The following is a 6,389-nucleotide window of genomic DNA, read 5'->3' on the forward strand; positions in this document are numbered from 1 at the left end:
ATATTTTGCTGGTCAGTAAGTCACCACAATTTGATGGGGAATCTTCTCAGTGTTGTTGATTGATTGCCCCAACAACAAGACCTCCATTAGAAGTGATACACTTGCTTTATCCATTTTTTTCATTAATGTTAAAATGCTGAATTAGATAAAAATCATATTGAGAAATGCTGAATTATTCTTTTAAGAAGGAAGATCCATAAAGAAATTCAATAGTGTGTGTAGTGTGTGTGTGTGTGTGTGTGTGTGTGTTTGTGTGTGTGTGTGTGTATGCATGTTGCAGGGGGCATACTCTGTCTGAAGTTGATTCATTAGATAACTGGGAACCCTATCTCCTGTTTAGGCCCTCGCTAATTATACTTTACGAGTCTTTTTCTGTAAACGGGGTGTAAATCTGTCCCCTACGACTATAACTGCTCCTCTATCAAACATCGTAATCCTGCCAAGCTGCCTTTACTGCCCATCCGCTCACCAAGCCGCCGCAACACGACATGACTATAAATGCGAAAACATCGCTCAGATTTCACCTACAGGGGGAAGTTACACAAAACTGCTTTTTCTCACCACAATGCATAGTTAAGAGATGTTACCACAGATTCCTGTTGCGAAGACACACATTTTGGTTGATTTGAGAAATAAATGGCGGTGTAGCCCTCGATTTAATGTTTAAGCAACGTCATAACATGGAAATAAGGCCTATGTTTTAGCTATTATAAAATATTGAAATGTCAAAATAATTAGGATATGGATAAAATGAAGTAGAACACTGTGTAAAATATTGTGTCGAATAAAAAAAAAGGGTTTTGTTAAGAAAAACTATTGTTAAAATGATAAAATTAGTGTTTAGTTTTAGTGTTGAAAAAATAAGCGTTAATAGGTTAGTAACGCGTTAACTTTATGAACATAATATATAAAATAGGACAAAATGTCAAATAAAGCTAAAGCATTTAAGATAAATGTCAGGTAAAGCAGTACACTATTACCTATTAAACAAATAAACAAGAAAATAAAATTATATATAAATACAGTAAATGTTACGGTAGAAAACGTGTGTGTGTGTGTGTGTGTGTGTGTGTGTGTGTGTGTGTGTGTGTGTGTGTGTGTGTAGGGTAAATGCAGGGTCAGGTTTGTTATTAAAGTCCTCAATATGTGGTAAAACAGAGTGATGGTGCCTTATCGTGTGCCTTTGCATCATATTTAATGTAATTAAATGCCATCTGTTTGGGTCCTGTTAGCATTCATTAGCAATAATGTGCCTGTTCAACAGCACTCCCTAGAGCACAGACGCTTTCTCTCTCTCTCTCTCTCTCTCTCTCTCTCTCTCTCTCTCTCATATGCACACATATACACACTTCGATGTGCAGATACACAGACACCCACCCTCCACCACATGTGCACACACAATGCATCACCACACAGGCACATACATTTATGAACACGCTCAGTCTGTGAGCCAATCTGTCATAGCTGGGAAAAGAATAAAACGCTTGATGATGGCACTCAATAAATCAGCACTAAACAAAGGTATGTTCTTGTTCTCACACATGCAGAACACAAACGCTAAGCCACCATTCCGATGTTTGATTGCTTTGGCATTTATGGATACACACTGTGACAGCGACGGATAAAGGCTCCGTATGATAGTTTGGCATACAAACAGACACACAGTGGGGTGCTCACATTTCAGGTATTGTCTGTGAGTGACGAAAGAATCGCTGAAGAGACAGATCAGGCTGGATGTGGCCTGCAAATGTTCCTTTATTTACTTACTCACTGTGCAAAAGATTGCTCTCTCCATAACACTCCTATCGATGGCACATTAATGACTGGTTCTTCATCTGCCAGTCATCAATAGGTTCTCACTCACATGATGTCTGGGTCAATCTGATCAATCGCAACATCCGGACGATGATAGAGTGCAGCTATTATCTCTTCATTACTAACTTCTTCCAGGATTAGAAAGTATTTCAGTGTAGAGGTGCTGGGATAATGGGCTTGTAGCCCAGAATCCTTTGCAAAGCATGCAACATTGAAAATATCAGCCTCACTGACCTTTTCACACTACACAACGGAATCACATGGGATCAGTTGTGCTCACTATACGATCATTCCCAGACAGGGATCACACATCATCTTTTCTTACCTAATGAGCTCTTTGCAGAAACATGTCTGATCCCCATATCCCACATTCTCAGAGCAAGAGCTTTGGAAAAAAGAAATATATTAAGGATACGTTGGTTAGGAAGAGACAAGTGAAGATTGTCAGTTCTGTAAAGAAATAAAGAACTGGACATAATTTTTTTTAGTACAGTACAAAAATCATGCCGGCATAATTTCATATTTGTCTTTATTTTCACAGTTTTCAAGCAAATGTTTGGCATGACAAATCGATTCTTATAACTGCAGCATTATAGCATTTTTATTTTGCTCTCACGCTCCCATGCAAATACATGAACGATAAACCAGATGCAGGGACCTACCGCATGTGATTTCAGATGATTGTGATTCTGTCTTTGGCTTTCATTGGCTGTTTCTCACCAATATTATGTAAATCAACAGCTTATAGAATCAAACTTTGAAAATATTGCCTCTGTAATTGCTTACAGATACTCGTGCTGCTGAAACGTTCGCACGAACTGTTGTGAAAGTGGAGAAAGTTATGACCCTATATATATATACAGTACATACCAAAAGTTTGGACACACCTTCTCATTCAAAGAGTTTTCTTTATTTTCATGACTGAAAATTGTAGATTCACACTGAAGGCATCAAGGGCTATTTGACCAAGAAGGAGAGTGATGGGGTGCTGCGCCAGATGACCTGGCCTCCACAGTCACCGGACCTGAACCCAATCGAGATGGTTTAGGGGTGAGCTGGACCGCAGAGTGAAGGCAAAAGGGCCATCAAGTGCCAAGCATCTCTCGGGGAACTCCTTCAAGACTGTTGGAAGACCATTTCAGGTGACTACCTCTTGAAGCTCATCAAGAGAATGCCAAGAGTGTGCAAAGCAGTAATCAAAGCAAAAGGTGGCTACTTTGAAGAACCTAGAATATGACATTTTTCAGTTGTTTCACACTTTTTTGTTATGTATATAATTCCATATATAATTCCACATGTGTTAATTCATAGTTTTGATGCCTTCAGTGTGAATCTACAATTTTCATAGTCATGAAAATAAACTCTTTGAATGAGAAGGTGTGTCCAAACTTTTGGTCTGTACTGTATATATACTCAGATTCAGTATTTCTGTCAATTCTAAATAAATGCAACAAAAGTGAACATTCAAGTGTTGCTCATGATGTGAGGAGTAAGGAAATACACTTACTAGAAATTCCACTTTATGCCATTCTTACTTTCACTGGTTGTACTGTCCTTTTACCCAATCTGTTTTTTTTTCGAAAATAACTTTAAATATATTAGATTAAAAAAAATAAGAAAGGGATATGGAGAATGCTGTAGTCCCTTAACTAAGAATAAAAACTTTCTCTCGGCTTCTCCCGTTAGATGTCGCCACAGCGGATCCTCCACATGTTTGATTCGTCACGTTTTTACGCTGGATGCCCTTCCTAACGCAACTCTTCCCATTTATCCGGGCTTGGGACCGGCACTGAAAGTGGCTGGGGTTGGTTCCCTGACCGGGGATCGAACCCGGGCCGCAGCGGTGAGAGCGCCGCATCCTAACCACTAGACCACCAGGGATCTCAGTCCCTTAACTAAGAATAAATCATTTAAAAAATATAATCACTGTCGTGCCAAATGGGGATGTGTAGCAATGCTACACCTGGTCCTTTCTGTGAACGGTCCACATGGACTTTCGTTTTCATAAACAGATGGAGTAAAAGAGACATGAGCTCCAGTGAGTAAATATGCACATGCAGCTGTACCTGATAAACTGGCCAAAGGATGTAAATTCAAAGTAAACACCTAATAAATTGTCTCTTGCAAGCGTGATTAGACTTTTGGATATACAAAAAACTTTTAATGGAAACATTTATTTTCATTGTGTTTCTAGTTTTTATGTTCATATTGTAGAAGGAAATAATTCACTGTAAGGAGGTGATGATGTACCCCCCTTCTCCTGGAAACTAATAGTGCATCACGTTGTCAGGGAACGTGAATAATAAACAAAGGAACTTTTGCTTTTTTTGGAAAGCGACTAACACAACAAACATGCCTTTCAAACAGCAAGTATTAACCCATAATACTGAATAGGCAGCTTTTATAATTGACTGCACACACCCTCCACTCACCTGCATGTGCCTACGCAAAATGCCACATACACTACACAATGCACACACATATACACATACAGCCTTCTCATTACACTGATGGATGTCTGTAGAGCTGAGGAATCTGACCCACAGTGTGGTTCCTCCCCAAACTCTGTCTGTATACAGGGGTGACAGACAGTCTACAGGGCAGTTATAGTAACTGCAATGGGGATATCAGGTCAGAAATATGCTTCTGTGTGTAAGGCTTGTTTAACCAAAGCCCCATGTTTCCACTAAATGCAGCACTGGAGCAATATTTTGGGCTTTGGTTAGATGTATGATTAGAAAAAGACATTCTTGACCTAAAGATTCATTCAGACAGAGCAAAAAACAGCCATGAGCTCTAACTTTGGGACATGCCACATAAACAGTGTTATAAAAATAGTCCCATCTGGGTCTAAGTGTCAACTGTAGTGTGGTAACACTAGTGTGGGGGAAGACAGCTGGTCTTGATAAACTGTGATTACAAACTAGACACAAGTGCAGATTAGGAGTGATATTTTTGTTGGGATAAGGCATACTGCAAAGCCAAAGCCAGTTCAATTGTTCGATAGCTAGCAAAACTATGGTTTGGAGGATTTTATGTCTGGGTATAGCATAGCATTAATGATACAGTAAGTAAATGTCTGTTTGTTAGCAGTGAAGAAATACTGATGAGTAGATAAACGATGAAATGAATGACATTGGTTTTGTATCGTGCTTTGCAGTTTTATTGGCTAACAAACGGCTTATGATGATTTCAAACTTTATACAGCCCTCCTGGGCACAGCTGTAACCAGGTTTTAAAATTATATTATGATTTACACTGTACAAATGTTAAGCTCATATACTTCACATATCTAAACATGCAATAGAACAACATTATGTGTACATGCGGCAAATTTCTGTCTGCTTTCAGCACTCCGTTTCTCCACCTAACTCATAAACACATAAATGGAAGATTAGAAGGATTTCAGACCTCACAGACACTATAATAGGGGTGAAGAGGTAGCTCATTGTTCTTCTGCTCCAAAGGTCTTGAGTTCAAACCCTGGCACCACCACGTTGCCTCGTCTGAGCCCTTAAACAAGGCCCTTAGCCCGCAACAGCTCAGTTTCAAGTCACTCTGGATAAGGGTGTCTGCCAAATTCTATAAATGTAAATAATAATTAAATTATAGAAAATACATGCACAGGCAGCCTATGAAATTTACATAAAAGAAAATTCATTTATGGATTACATTATATAAAATTCCAACAAACAACCTCATGCTAAAACTAGGCTATAATAATTAGGCTGATAATAACAATCAGGCCAAGCTACACAACTGGTTGAAACCAACGTTCTGGTCCTATGGTGGGCGAAGTTTCAAGATGAGCAAAAGCCCCTGGTTGAGCAAAACCATATTGGTCAGACAGTGTTTTTTGCCAAAATCAGTATTTCAGTGTGTTAGTAAACAGTCTAGGATAAGTTGTGCAATACTGTGGTTTTATATTGGAACAGAAATGTAAGGAATGTCTTTGGCTTAACAAGGCTTTTTCTGTCCAATGTAACAGACAAATGACCCTCAGCTACTAATGCACCAACAGCTATGGCTACTGGAAAGAAATACTAATAGATAGCTTCTCGGATTTATGAAATGTTTTGTTCGCACAGGTTCCTGACCTGTTTTATTATAATTTTTTTTTCCAAAACAAAATTATAATCTATCCTTAACTGCATACATGTGACTAGCATCATGATCAAGTGTAGCATTTTCACAGTTACATACATTCTCAATACTTAAACAATCAAAACTCCATACTGATTTACATGTCAAGATAATATTCATTGCTTAAAAAATAAAAATAAAAATAAAGGTATATCAGTCACGAAATGTAGAGAATTTCACCTCTAATTAACATCCTCTAATTAAGTCCTGCAATCAATTTGCATCCACATTACTAAAAACCATAATCACAATACATCTGATCAGATGTTTTTGCTCAAAAAGTTTTGTAACACTTTTTGTTACTTTTGATTAGTTGTAACTGATTAATTTGCCATTTTTTTTTACATTTATCTGTCTCTTGGCATCACCTTGTGTTTTACCAAAGAATCTCCACTTTCTACTTATGTAATTATTATGTGACTATGCATGCA

The 6,389-nt window shown here is 38.2% G+C and overlaps 1 non-coding gene across 1 annotated transcript; it reads right to left on the bottom strand.

The window, feature by feature from the left end:
* Window positions 1–3,624: 3,624 nt before the first annotated feature.
* Window positions 3,625–3,696, bottom strand: trnae-cuc. The gene has a single exon. It is a non-coding gene; the product is annotated as a tRNA-Glu (tRNA).
* Window positions 3,697–6,389: the final 2,693 nt, after the last annotated feature.

The sequence above is a fragment of the Silurus meridionalis genome, chromosome 11 (genome assembly GCF_014805685.1).
Source record: "Silurus meridionalis isolate SWU-2019-XX chromosome 11, ASM1480568v1, whole genome shotgun sequence".
NCBI classification, from domain to species: Eukaryota; Metazoa; Chordata; class Actinopteri; order Siluriformes; family Siluridae; genus Silurus; species Silurus meridionalis.